We start from the raw sequence: 15,038 nt of genomic DNA on the forward strand, positions 1-15,038 counted from the left end.
GAAGAAGTGGGTTTAGATGGAGATTGCTTCTTGACTGGAGACTCTAGGTGACCCTTTTGCTTTTGAGCATTGGAGGGACTGACCTTAGAGTCTTGTTCTCTTTTAACTTCAGAACCGAACCTTTGCTTTCGGTTGGAATCGTCTTGTGAACCGAACCTTGACTTTCGGTTGAAGTTTGTCTCGGAACCGAACCTTTGGTTTCGGTTGAAGTCTTTTTCAGAACCGAACCTTTGCCTTCGGTTGGTATTTTCTTGTGAACCGAACCTTGGCTTTCGGTTGTTGTGAGTTTCAGGCTTTCCTACAGGATTGATTTCATACTTCAGATTCTTGTCTTGGTGTGAGAAGTAAGCATTCTGGGATTGCCAAAATTGTTTCCTTTCAGAAAGGTTCTTCCTGTATCTTAGGTTCCTTTCTCTCTTCCTATTCCTCATCTGCTTAGGTTGATGATGAACATTAGCTTTCGTTTTCGGTTTCTCTTTGGCTGATTCCTTTTGAACTGAAGGAGTTTTGCTTTGAGCCGAGGGAGCAGAGGGAATATCTGAAGAAGTTCCACTTTGAACTGAGGAAGTAGAGGGAATGTCTGAAGGAGTTTCACTTTGAGCTGAGGTATCGTCTTCTTTTGCTGATCTTTCATCCTCCTGAGGAATATCTTTCGTACCACTGGTGCTTGGCTCATTGAAATTATCCGGCTTGTTCAAGGGTTCAGGTATGTATCTTCCTTTACTCATCCAGGATGTTCTTTCAGATAAGCCAACGGTTTCGTTTGCATTATCTATTGGAGCTTCCCAGAAGTACTCATCACAACCATCAGCATGTCTTCGTTTACAATAGCCGTGAGTTCAGCTGTTTGATGTTCGGTCACTCCAGTCACCTTGTATACTTGATTTGGAGTGATCCTGACCTTTTGATACACAACTGCTTTCTCTGCTAATTTCGGGGACTTTTGTTGGGACAATCAAGCGAACTCTACTGAATTTTCAGAGATAAGATTCTTGTGGTTTTCAGGTTCGCTTTTAACAAATTCTGAGCAGTCAACCGTGTCCCTTATAGAAATTTCACTCATGTTTTCGTCCTCGTTAAGCTCAGATGCATTTTCAATATCAATTTTGTTTTCTGAGCTTATGTTGGAGTTTAAAGAGTCAAATTTTTGCATGATTTCGGTTCTCAGTTTAAGTCTGTCATTTTCATCCAAAAGTTTTTTAAGCATGTCCTTGTGGTCCTTGGATTTAATGAAGGACTCAATTTTGTCCAGTCCATACATATAGGTCGGATTGATATCATCAGACGATATCACACTCTCACAATTATAGGCTTCGGCATCGATTTCATCCTCTTTAAACTCTAGGAAGGGCAAAATCATGCGATGGATCTTTTGGCCTATTTCACAATCCAAGTGGAGCTGAGTAATATTAGAATATAAACGTTTAGCAATTAAACAAAAAACATTTCGCTGTTTTAACAATTTTAAATTGTCTCTCTGCAAATAAATGTTTTCGTCTTTAACTTTAACTAATTCCGACTCCTTTAACTCGATCCACATTCTCCGCTCCTCACTCTTCGACGCCACCCTGCTTAATTGATCAGTTAGGTTAGAATTGGTGACTCGAGTTTGAGTTAAGCTACTATCTAGATGAGAAATTCTTGTATTAACGTTTTTTAGTTCTTTCTCATATGAGGATGGTGGTACTTTAGATGAAATAAAAACCGATTGTACCTTCTTTATCAGTTCGTCGAGCTTATTGAACTGCTGACTGAGGAGTTTGGCCGTAAAGCACATGTCTTCCTGCACCTTCAGTCCATCGCTTCCACCATCGGTGTTGTATCCCCTCATTTGTGATACGTCAGACACCATGAAGCATTTTCCTCCACTGCTTTCCTCCTTAGCTACATAAGCCTTTCCATGGGTAGGCTTCCTCACTTCATCGTCTTCTGAGTCGGTAGACCAAACTTCCGTGCTACCAAACTTGTCATCATTAACCGAACCCTGCACAATAAGAGCATTAATAGAAGGGTTAGCGGTAGACTTCTTCTTTCTCAACTCATCCAGTCTCTTCTGCAACACAGCTTCCTCATCATTTCCATCGTCCTTTTCAGCCATCTTCTTAAGAACACAGTCCTTAGCATAGTGGTTTTTCCCACCACAGTAGAAACAGCTTACTCCGGAATCGCCATCCACCTTCGGTTCCTTCTTGGGCTCCTCAGCCTTCGGTTCATTGTTTACCTTTTCTGAGCTGTAACTCCCCTGCCAGTTTCGGTTTTTATTGCTGGGGAATCTCTTCTTTATGAACCTCTTAGGATTGGACACCATCATGGCATAATCCTCAGACGTGAGGTCATATTCCTCCAAGTTGAGGTCTTCATCCTCCATCACAGCTTTACTTTTAGATAGGAGGGCCAACGAACCAAGACTCGAAACGACGTTCTTCTCTTGCACCACAATCTTCTCTTGGGACTTTAGAATACCCACCAGTTTCGCCAAGGAGTATGATTTAAACTGCTCATGGGCTTTGACTGTAGAAACCACTGCTCTCCATTCAGACCTCAGTCCATTCAAGAAAGTAACCTTCTGCTCGATAAGCTTCCTTTCAATATCGTGTTTGATCATCTTGCTAAGAAGATGATTGAAGCGATCAAACGTCTGGGTAACTGTGTCTTCGGCCCCTTGCCTGAATTCTCCAAAATCAGATAAAAGCAAAGTTTGGATAGAATGTTCAAGATCCTCGTCTGTAGAATACAGTTCACGAAGTCTATCCCAAACTTCCTTTGCCGTCGTGCATGAGCTGACCAATCTGAATGTGTCGGACTGAAGGGCGAATCTAATCAACCTTAATGCCATAATATTACACTGGAATTTGTCCTTTTCATCTTGTGCAATATCCTTCACGTCCTTTAGCAAGTCATTGTACTCCTTTTGAGTCTTAACGATTCTGGACGTTGCAGAATGAGAAAATGGTCCATTGATGATGGCTTCCCATATGAGGTATCCATTATCTTCCGATCTAATCACGTAGTCTTCAAAGTGATGCGCCCATACTTCATAGTCATGGGTGTATAAGATTGGAATCTTTGTCGTCGAACCAATGCTGTTGGAAATATTAATAGGGTTTGATTGCGTCGCGTCCATTATGATCGTAAAAACCTGTTCAAAGATCAGACTTGTAATAAAGCAGATTAGGGCAAAACAATAAATATCAAGATACGTCAATAATGAGATGACGGCTCAATAAATATCGATAGTTGCGGAAAAACCCTAATGGAAATCTTTTTCACAGAAAAGATGTGTATCGATTACACAGCCTCCTGCTCTGATACCAATTGAAGAGATTAAAAACCTTTAATCAATGAAGATCGATTAGATCTTGAACAAGTATATGAATATAAAACAGTAAGAACGCAATAATAAGAACAAGACAAGATTGAATCAAACGAGTCGAATGATTAACACAAAATCCTCAGAAGAGCTCGATTAAGAACATCAACTGTAGAGTATTGGTAGATTACAAGAACGATTAAAGAAACCTGCTATACTCTAGATAAATCGCTATCTATCCTTGAATCGTTAACCTAATATGCATGCAAGCATAAACTTATATACAAAGCATAAAAGGCTTCTCGGTTGGACAGGCCCAAACCGGAGTACAAAATAACTATACTATCGAGCCCAAAAGACGCAACATCAAAATAACCTTCAGCTCAACAAACAACATTGTCCATTGCATTATTAGTAATAGTTTAATACATGTGTGTTCTTTCATAGTAATAAGACATTAAAACAAGTAATCAAAATAAAAGACGAGTCTTGACTGCTCCATCTTCGCAAAACCTGGTCATCATACCTGTCTACTGGTGACCTAAGAATACAAGTTATTTTGAAAGTGTAGGTCAGCATTTAAGCTACCTATTATAGTTTATTAATAAGTTCCGTTATAGTAATTGAAGAAATGAATGTACACCTTTGCTACTAAAAGGTATTGAACTGATTGATGGAACTTTTATGGCTATATATGTATACATGATATATAACTAATATTTAGACGACATTCGGACGAATAACCGATACCCTAAGGCCACATCCCAACGAGGAAAAGGAAATAAAGCGAGCTAGCCGTCCTAAGTCCTTTAAACATTACTTATATAACTATACATATATGGTCATGCATTTGACAATATAAAAGTATAAAAGAAGTTTTGTAATACCTTTGAAAAGTTTAATAACGAAGAAATGATGACTTGATGTCAGTGTATACAACGATTTAAAAAGTAGTTTGTTTGATAAGACAGTGTAAAGTAAAAGAAATCCCTTGTTCGAACACACAGTTTTGAATCGCATGTGATTAATTACATAACAAAGAGTATAACACTAGATTTATGTTTTTCACACGATGATAATCGTGTGTTTACTTGTATCCCCCCCCCCCCCCCTTCAAGTGTACAAAATGCATTTATAAAACATTTGAAAGTATAGTTATAGGGGTATAAACTCACTTGATTGATTGAAGAAGTGAGACGAAAATAAAGCAGAACTTCGACTTGGAAAAGTTGATTTTCTTGGGAATCTCGGAAATCTCGGGAATCTCGGGAACACAAAACTTTCCTTCGGAACTTGAAGGTGAAAACTGGGGCTTCGGGAGGGCTTCGGGGGCTTAAACGCAGAGCATCGGCACGAGAAAGAAGAGAACTGAGCAATGAAACTCGGAGCCCTTGAGATTTATTTATAGGGGCATATTTTGAGTGCCATGTTGTGGAAAAGGGTGTGCCACGTCGTGGTGAGTCATCCTATCCTCTTCCATTGATTGGACGCCCTCAGTCACTTGTCGGGTCGCGACAAACTGTGCCACGTCGTGACAAGCCTGACAGCCTCGGATTTCGCGTACGAGCTCTGTTTTTGATGTTCTTTATATGCAGGCGTAGGTGAGAATATACTATAAAACTCTCGTTTAGACTTTGTCGGCTAATTTTGATTTTATTTTTAATTATTTATTTTTAACAAGCCGGGACTAGAAAAGCCCGTTAAAAATCGACAACTTCTTCATCCAGCGTCCGTTTTTGCCAGACTTTTTACCGTTGTGCTACTTTGGTTGAGACCTTCGATTCTCATTTAGGTTGTTTCGGCCAGAAGTCTCTCGATCTCTATTTTGAGTTTTTAGCTGTCTACTGCTATATCCGGATCTTGGAAAAATCATAACTTCCTCATACGAAGTCAGATTTGGACGTTCTTTTTATGTACGCTCACGGTTTAATGATATCTACAGCTTTCATTTAGATACTTAAGGCTAAAAACTATTGCATCGAAACTTCGTGTTTTTACGTCTATCCGTATTGCCGGTCTTGTCGGGAATCTTAGAATGGTTATAACTTCTTCGTTATAACTCGGATTTTAGTGTTCTTTATATGTATGAAAACCTTGTTACGATTCCTACCACTTTATTTAACCCAAATAAGATTTTAGAAAAGTTATATTTTGACCTAAATTTGACTGGTGTTACATTACATAAGACATCGAAATATCGGGTTGTCAAACATACCCCCAGAATAAGATTGGTAGCGAAACTCGACTGATCATGGAACGAACCATGTCCAACAAGGTTCGATTATGCCTCTCAGCTACACCATTAAGTTGTGGTGAGCTAGGGATGTCAATTGTGAAACAATTCCACATTCCTTGAGGTAGTCATGGAACTCGAGACTAAGACACTCGCCACCTCTATCAGATATAAGCATCTTTATCTTTATGCCCAATTGATTTTTGACTTCATGTTTAAACTCTTTGAACTTTTCAAAGGTTTTTGACTTGTGCTTTTTTAAGTAGATATATATGTTGGATTTTGTATACTACAACATCTTATGGTACACATACAACCCTAAATGCTTTGGATCTATGTTTTCTCTAATTACACATGCAATATTGTTTTCAAAGCATTAAGCCTACAACTAGCATACAATTGACATAAACAACATAAAAGTGAGTTATAGGATTGCCTCTTGTTGTAGCTTGTTGTGTTTGGCCTTTATGAACTTAGCACCTCAAGTGTGATGCCTCAAAAGGTTCACAACACACATAGGACAAAGGAGAACTTTAGAGAGAGGTTACTAGCTTCAAAATCGACTCCTATGAACTCTAAGAATATATGTAGCTTATTTTAGGTTATGAGAAACATATATATAGTGTAGGATTCCAAAGGTCATGGGTAAACTCTAATCCATATACATTGGTTATGATCCATGGTTCATGTGGGCTAACTCTTTATGGATCCTTACACAAACTTAGTCCAACATGGATCAATAGCCTAATCCATATGTTTCACTAATTACCGTAATTAGGCCCCATTAATTTAATTAGTCTCTTTTTATCACTAAATTAATTCCAAATTAGTTCTTGATCAATACTAATTGAATAATACGATTTCATTTAATATATTAGAACTTATAATATATTAATACATCATAAGTAACCTTTTACTCAAATATCCATCCTATCAAATTGTCCTGGTGATATGCAACCCGAAAAGGACCATGCTACTCTTGGGTCAAGTACATAACAATTATAGTTATGGGCTTAGATACCTAATCCAACAGTCCACCACTTGTATAAGTCTAATAACTATTATTGCAAGTATGACTCTAAAATCCCGACTAGCAGTCGTAGCTCTTAAAAGTCGTTGTTGAACTCAGACCTAGTCAATGACGCATCCATTAGATAAGGGATCATATATTCCTCCATTCTAGATATCATATGGACTGATACATGGATTACAATCATTCTCTCTGTTCATCTGTTGTTTCCCAATTTCTGATTTATGACGACCGACTAATTGAACAAATCAAATCAGTCGAGGCTTGGCCAAACACTTAGGTTTATCATCACTAAATCATCGAGGGGCCCACATATATCGCTTTTATCCCTCTAAGGGTAAAATGAATGGATAAACTTTGACTCATATGCTTGTTCTATCTATTCACCAAATCACACACAATAATATGTTTTATAACACCAAGTTACTAGTGCGTTTACATATTTTCAATGTGCCACCGACTTGTAAACTGCAACTCGTTCTCTTAGTCTCAAGAATATAAGATATCATTGTATCACCAATCACTCATGATAAAATCCATGAAGTGATTCAGATGAGCGTGAGTTTAATCCAATACTCAGACCTTATGAGCACTCATGAATACTGTAGCAATCTTTTGCTATGTCTAAGCACTTTAGACAATTTACAATCCAAATTCATGACAGTCTTGCCTCAATACCTACTTCCAAAGTATGATCGACTGTGGATAGTTTGAATAATCTTATTATTCGGGAAGTCAAAACATGCAAAGTGAAACACAAGAATAATCGAATTTAATATGGTCTCAGAACTTATGAATATAAAGAAAACACCTTTTATTTAATCACCATATTAATTACACATTATTCATTGTATAATGTTTCGATTTATCAACTTAATACTTGAATTAAAACAATAGTTATGTTATGCCATGCACCAAGCATGCACACTATGTTTGCTTATGGTCCTTACATTGTGAAATAGATCAAATGAAAATATTTCCAATGATTCTCATTTCACAAATCCAAATCCTTATCACAAGTGTGAGAATTCCAAATTCTTGTCACTATTAGAATGTGTTAGGATCTAAACTATCATGCAATAATTCTTTTTTAATGTCTAGGTACTAAAAGTCGCAGAGACTTGACCAACGATACTACAAAACATTTCAATGGAGATTGATAAAAAAACAATTCCATGGACGTGAAGTCTCAAATTCAGAGTACATTCATTTGAATTTCTTTCTTGCATAAACGTTTCCAACTTACACATCATATTCTTAAATATCCAACTCCTAGAATCCTATCTATTCATAATAATGTCAATATAATCCATCCATTACTATACTTCCAACTGTCCTTAAGCGACCAATCCTTGATGAATCTTATATTGTCCTTAACAGTTGTTTAACCATTTTAGTCATATCCGGTTCTAGTCATTTTCCCTCTTAATGCCCTAGGCATCTGGAAAACAGAACGGATGAATATGATCCTATGACAGAATGATATCGCTAAACACTTTGGTTCATATTAATGAAGTTGATTTAATCTTTACATCATTTATATGGTCAAAATTGACATTTAGTATAACGGAAATTAATAAGAATGTTTGAATCATTCAGAAACTTTCATCTTTTATGTCAAAGTCGCTATCATTGCTATATTGATTTTGGATAGATACGATTGATATATACTAACAGATTCTATATTTGTGCAAATTTTTTGACAACTACTTTGTTCTCAGTATTGATATTTTATCTATGGTTTCCATATAATCAATAATACGACGTCTCTTTATATTATTTTATCTTCTTTTTTTAGACAATTCGATATAATCAATAACAAGAGTTTTTTTTATGTTACTTTATCTAGTTTTAGTATACACCTAAATAATACTATAAAAATCGTGAAAAAAAAACCAATTAAAATCAGCCTGGGCCACGGCCCACCCACGGCAACATTGGTGTTATAATATTTTCAGCCCAAAGATTGATCCAGCTCCACCTCAGGGGTCCGGTACAGCGTAGAGAGGCGTTGAAAATTTTCAGAAATCGATACCTGAGGACGAGGAGACGGGACGATTGCTTCACGTGATAACGGTAATTTCTTTCTTACTCTACTAATTATTTGATTGCTGTGTGATTTGTGATTCTGATTACTCGAGAACCCTTGCTTGCTTTTCAGTTGTGTTTAGTTATTTTATAGGGTTTGTCATAAAGCTATTTTGGTTTTTCTATTGATATACTGAATATATTGATAGACATCCCTTTTAGAGTTGTATTGCAGAAATTCGGGTTAATATATGTTTGGTTGAGCTCAACATATTTATATGTTTGCTTCAACGTTCTTGACACCTTTCATTTCTGTACATGTTTGCTTTGCTGCTACTGTAGCCCACAAACCTTTAACATTTGATGGCATCCACAATTAACAACTTACATACGTTTATGCACATGTGTACATACATACTGCATCAAAAAAGCTTAAACCAGTCAGACAAGTTCTCATTTTGATGGGAAGTTGATACAAGAAGACATGGATCAACAACAAAGGTTAGGTATTTTGAGCATTAGAGGGAATAATAACTAGTTATTTTTTTACTTGCTCAAGATTGGACTCTTTTATAACGAACGACAATGGTTTATTTTTCAGTGTGGCGAATGATATAAATAAAATTCTAAGGGGGATTGCGTCCATGTCGAACACGCTCGAAGATCTGAGCAGTCGTCTACAACATATGGAGGAGGAGTTGCAAAAAATTCAAAAAAATCAACCGGAGTTTCCTCTTATCTCAGATGAGGAGCCCCAAGAGGAAACCTTCGTCCCACCCCCTTTCCCTGAGAATATTGAAGATCTTGATGTCTTTTGTGAGTGGGTGGCGAATGTGGAAATTTTTTTTAAGGAGAATATGATCTCAGAGTATAAACAAGTAACACTTACACCCCGTTCCCGAGTTCAACTTAAGGAGAGAAAGGAAAGGAAATGGGTGGAAATGAGAAGAAAATAAAAGAAATTGGTGTTCATGAGTTTCATTAAAGGAGGGAATTGGAAGGAAATGGGAGGATCACTTTCCCTCCTAACTTTCCTTCCGATTTGGGAGGATTTGGAAAGAAAAAACAAAATGATTCATTTTCCTTTCACTTCTCTCCAACTCGGGAACACAAAAGAAAATTTTGTTTTCTTTTCCTTTCTCTTCTTTTCTCTCGTGACTTTCTTTTCTCTTCTCTTCTTTTCTTTTGTTAAACTCGGGAACGAGGCGTTATAGTCGGAAATTTTTTTAAGGAGAATATGATCGCAGATTCCTTTTGTGTTATCTGTCCTTTATTTTTACCACTTTAACAATATATTACACATTGAGATCTCACACACCACAAAAACCTATTAACAACTCTGATGACCAATGAATCTCTCTCTTATAAACACTCAAAGGCATGAGTGCCTGTATCAACGGGTCTGATAATTATACTTATTCTTATAATATATATATATATATATATATATATATATATATATATATATATATATATATATATATATATATATATATGTATATATATATATATATATATATATATATATATTTTATAGAATATAACATCTTAATAAGATATAACTTAAAAATACTATATTATGAGAAAATTATAAAATATAATAGTCATAATAACAGTATTCTGAAGATGCATTGGTATTTTTACTTAGCCCTACATATTTTTTTGGTATGATAATAAAACTTTTACAATCTTCTTATGAACACATCTTTTTGAATTAAATTGACATAAACAAACTCGAGAACTTTAACACACTTTGGTAAAGCGGAGTAAGAGTAGTTGATGGAATTCAAGAACATAAATTGGTTTGTAGACTTCCATGACAAATTCTATATTGTTTTATTGGCTTACTCTGTTACTCGACAGACGACAAAAGATAAGGCGTGTATATCCTCTTGTAAATTCTCTTCAATAATACATAGCAAAACTATACACAATGTCTTCCTCTTAAAAAATAAGAAAAATAGTTTTTAATGATAATCTAAACACCAAATTCTTCACCAATTAAAACATAAATAATTAGTAAAAAGTGTGAAGTGCAAGTGAGGATGGAGGTTAACTTTGTTTCGAATAAACTGTTTGTTTTATTTTCCAATAAAAGTATAAATGCCTTATAGGACATTGGTTTCTTTTCAATTTCCTAATAACATACATAATTTTTGTAAAGTCTGTTTGTCTTTCAATACTGTGATTGTGTTGCACAATCATTGAGATTGTTGGCGAAGACAACGGAAGAGATGAAATGCTTGATGACATGGGCACGATTGGAACCATAACCAAATTAAATCCTCCAAGATTTGTTCCTAGAGTACAATCATTTGGTGAAATTTTTTGATTTTTTGCCAATAAATCATATTTGGTGAATTATAAAGTTGTGGCTAAACAATTAGGAGGTTAATTGAGACATTAATGGTGAGCCTTGTTAGGTTCATTTTACGCATCATTTTAGCATATTTATTTAATCACTTCCAAGATATGTTGTGTATATTTAACATGAATTTCATACATTTCATTACATCGTTAGTATGGTCCAATTTTACATGTTTGGGTAATGATATATTTGAGAATGGATAGAAGTCTTGTGGAAAGCCTTGCAATCACATATGAAATCGCATAGCAACAACCCGTGATCAAACAGAAAAAGAAAATGATGTAAATAATTTTTTGGAAATTCGGCATCAGTTCATGGTCTTAATCAAGTGGCTGGATTGAAGGGTAAACATGGTCGGATTGAGCTGAAATTTTATAGGGTCATCGTCGACTTGTTGGTCTTTGATATAACGGAAGGAGCATGCATTTTTACTAATAAAAAAAATTAAGATTTCCCGTCTCCTATCTCATTTGATCTTCCATTAGAGGGATTCTCCTTTAGATCCTTCATCTTGCAATTAAGCTGGCACGTACGAAGATCAAAAGGAAGTCAATAAGAGGTTAGTAATTCCTTACTTATGTCATTTTTCAAAGTACGATGCTATAATAGTAAAACATAGATACTAAGTTGCATATAACAATTTTGATTCCTCCTCTACCTATATAATGTGTACTTGATGCTTAAAATCCCCATGCCTGATTGTTTTACTTATGGTACAAAACTTTGTGTAAAACGAAAATCGAAAGAAATTTGTCAATCGTAGGGAGAGCCTTGTGTGCCGCGCCTATCAGGTTTTTCAGGATTTTTGCTAATTTTGAAAATCTAGGGATAAACCTCAAATTGAAAATATAATTTTAACCGAATAAATTAAGTATTTAAATCTGATAATTAATTTGAAATATTATTTAATTGGAATGTTAAATTTGAATATTTAATTAATTATATTTGAATATTATTTAAATCAAATTCAAATTTGAATATTATCTTGAACATTATTTAACAAAGAAATTAAATTAAAAAGACAAGAATAGAAATTTAAAAGCTTAAATTTACTAGATAACATCATTTAATTTACGTAAAACGTTAATACCACATGTGTGCTCACATTTTAATAAAAAATAGTGTCGCGGAATCAAGACTAGACTTATCCACTTTGATGCATGATTTAAGAAGGTCTCTTTGATTCCTAATAAGGTTGATTTTTAATATGCTTCACGCTTACCCCTCACTGCTTTTCGTATTTTGAAAGCGGAGTTATTGAAAAAGTTCAATTGGATTCTGCCTTTCAAGATTAAAAGTATTAATCAAGTAATAAAACAAAATATTTCCGTTTTATATAATTCGAAAAATGTGAGTCATGTGCTACTCTTATTTTTTATTTATTAAAATAAATAAATAAGTATTAAATTAAAAAATGAAAGGACAATGGAAAATAAATACACCAAAGGTATTACATTCATTTCAAATTTTCAGAGGGACCAAATATGCAACAAAACTAGCTCAAAAGTACCAACAATCCAAAAAAAATTAGAATTTGGACCAAAACCCATAAAAATTACATACCAGAGTGACCATTTTTTCGTTTATAATATCTATAAGAAAAGACATCATAAATGGTCCCTGTGCCTTTCCAAAATCTGAAGCTTAGTCCATGAGTTTAAATTTTTTTAGCGATGGTCCTTGTGTTTTCAAAACTTTTGATGTTTGGTCTTTAAGCCTCACTCCATTAGCTTCTAGCCATTAATAGAAGGGAATTTCCATCATTTCAATACCACATGGACCAATTATGAAGTTTGTCTTATTTAAAAGAAAAATATAATTATTTAAAATACAAATGTCCCTCTCTTTCTCTCTCTTCACTAGTACTGTAACACTCACTTTCGAATCGTTTCATTATTCGGGGTCGTGACCCGAAGATCGATTACCATAAGGCTTTGGGCCTTATAGGAAGATAGATGCAGACCCTTTTTGGATGTGGGTATTATAGATTAGGTGATCCGAGAGTTCGATTGTGTTTCGGATCCCAAGGTTTAATTACAAAGTGATAGTTCTGGCCTTCTATGAGTTTTGGACATAAGCTCAGGAAATTTTAAGGAAAAAGGGAATTGATAGAATTATAGAGCTTCTCATTTCCTTTCCGTGGATATATAGAACATTGAAATCGGATGTAGAACGAAGAAGTTATGGCCTTTGCAAGATTTCTGGTTTTGGACCCTAGCCAAGTGCGCGGGGAGTACGATGAGTACGCCGGGCGTACTAGGTTGAATATGATCGCGAGATTCACCCACATACAGTGTACGTGGGAGTACACAAGGCAGGGACAAACCCTAATTTTTTAGGGTTTGTGACTTATAAACATCTTAAACCACCTTTGGACATTCCATTGACCAACCTCCAACTCCTTATACCTTGAAATCGAAACCCTAAGTGCATTGATGAGTTTTGAGCTTGAAAGTGTGTTTGTTGGTGTTTTTGGTGAAGAAGAAGAAGAGGAACACTCGGAGGAATAACTTTAGCTTGAAGATCTAGAGTTACCTTCACCTTTGCAAGCCTTTTGAGGTAAAAAGCTCTCACCTTGATGGTCATTTGTATTAGATCTATGTTATGGTGTTATTTATGTATTTTTTAGACTTTTGAGTTAAAGTTGAGCTTTTGATCTACTCCAGAGGCAATGGATGTTAGATCTTAGCTCTATGGAGGTCCCTTGTATATAAAAGTGCAAACTTTATGAAGGATATCAGTCCATGCAAGTGTTAAGAGCCTTATTAAGCATCTTTTTTATTATTGGGCTCCATTAAGTCATGTATGGGTGTAAAGTTGCCAACTTTACATATTAAGTCACTCTTTAGAATTAGATTTGAGAGTTTGACTGGAGGTCTTAACCGAATAAGTGCTTAATGGAGTGGATTGGTGATCTGGGGAGTATGTTGGGTGTACCCAGATGGTACGACACATGTACTGGCCCCGAAAGGAGTACGCTAAGCGTAGAAGCTGAGTACAAGTCACATAATCAGCAGATGGACACTTGACGTTGTAACATCCCGAAATATCAAGAGTAGAGTGGAAGGGCTAAAAGAGTAAATTGGGAAAGAGTGACTCGGCGAGTCCATGGATGGACTCGGCGAGTAGAGTCGCGATTTGATCGCGTGTTAAGTAGCCAACTCGGCGAGTCAATGAGGTGGACTCGGCGAGTAGGCGCTGAGTGGAGAAAACCCTAATTCTCGGGGTTGAGCCCTATATAAAGAACATTATGTTTTCCTCCCAGCCTCTTTATTCCCCCTTGAGTCCCAGAAACCCTAAAATCATGGAGAAGCACCATTGTTGAGCAAATTGGAGCTTGGAGAGGTGGTTGTTGAAGAGATTCTAAAGAAGAAGAGGCTTGGATTAAAGGGCTTTGCAAGGATTCGGGATAATCTTCTCTTGGAGCTTCCTTTTGAGGTATCTTTCCATTGTTTGAGCTAATATTGTCTAGATTCTTCATTTTGGGGGTGTTGAGATCATATCTTTTGGTGTTTTGGAGTTTAGAGGTTAGATCTGAGGTTGCTACCTCAGATCTGGAATGGAGAAGAATTGGAATGCATGAAAGTCCCTGTGTTGAGTGTTGGATAAAGCTATCATGTCCCAAACCTTAGCCTTAATGTGCAAAATGCATAGATCTCTCTGGATTCACGTAAAGTTTGCCACTTTACGTGATGGATGAGTTGTAGGAGGCTAGATCTATGTTTTGGAGCAATTGCATGGCCTAGAATGCTTCTGAATGGATTCAAACCGGTGGTACTCGGTGAGTCACCTGGGTGTACTCGACGAGTTGCTTGAAGATGAGCTGGAACTCGACGAGTTGGAAGAACAACTCGGCGAGTTGGATGAAGATGGCCTGGAACACGGCGAGTTGTATGAACAACTCGGCGAGTAGGTTGAAGATAGCCTTAGACTCGGCGAGTCTGTTCTTGGACTCGGCGAGTCTGTTCTTGGACTCGGCGAGTCTTGTCAAAGAGTTCCAATATTTTCTAGTTGAGTCGAGAATCGGCGAGTTAAGGGATGACTCGGTGAGTTGTGGGCGAGTGGACTC

General features: G+C 36.2%; 1 long non-coding RNA gene across 1 annotated transcript; it reads left to right on the plus strand.

Annotated features, from left to right (window-relative positions):
• The first annotated feature begins 8,540 nt into the window (after window positions 1–8,540).
• On the plus strand, window positions 8,541–9,914 carry LOC111902313 (uncharacterized). Its single transcript, XR_002853734.3, has 3 exons — window positions 8,541–8,649; window positions 8,944–9,102; window positions 9,203–9,914. It is a non-coding gene; the product is annotated as an uncharacterized LOC111902313 (long non-coding RNA).
• The last annotated feature ends 5,124 nt before the right edge of the window (window positions 9,915–15,038 follow it).

Source organism: Lactuca sativa, chromosome 1 (assembly GCF_002870075.4).
Source record: "Lactuca sativa cultivar Salinas chromosome 1, Lsat_Salinas_v11, whole genome shotgun sequence".
NCBI classification, from domain to species: Eukaryota; Viridiplantae; Streptophyta; class Magnoliopsida; order Asterales; family Asteraceae; genus Lactuca; species Lactuca sativa.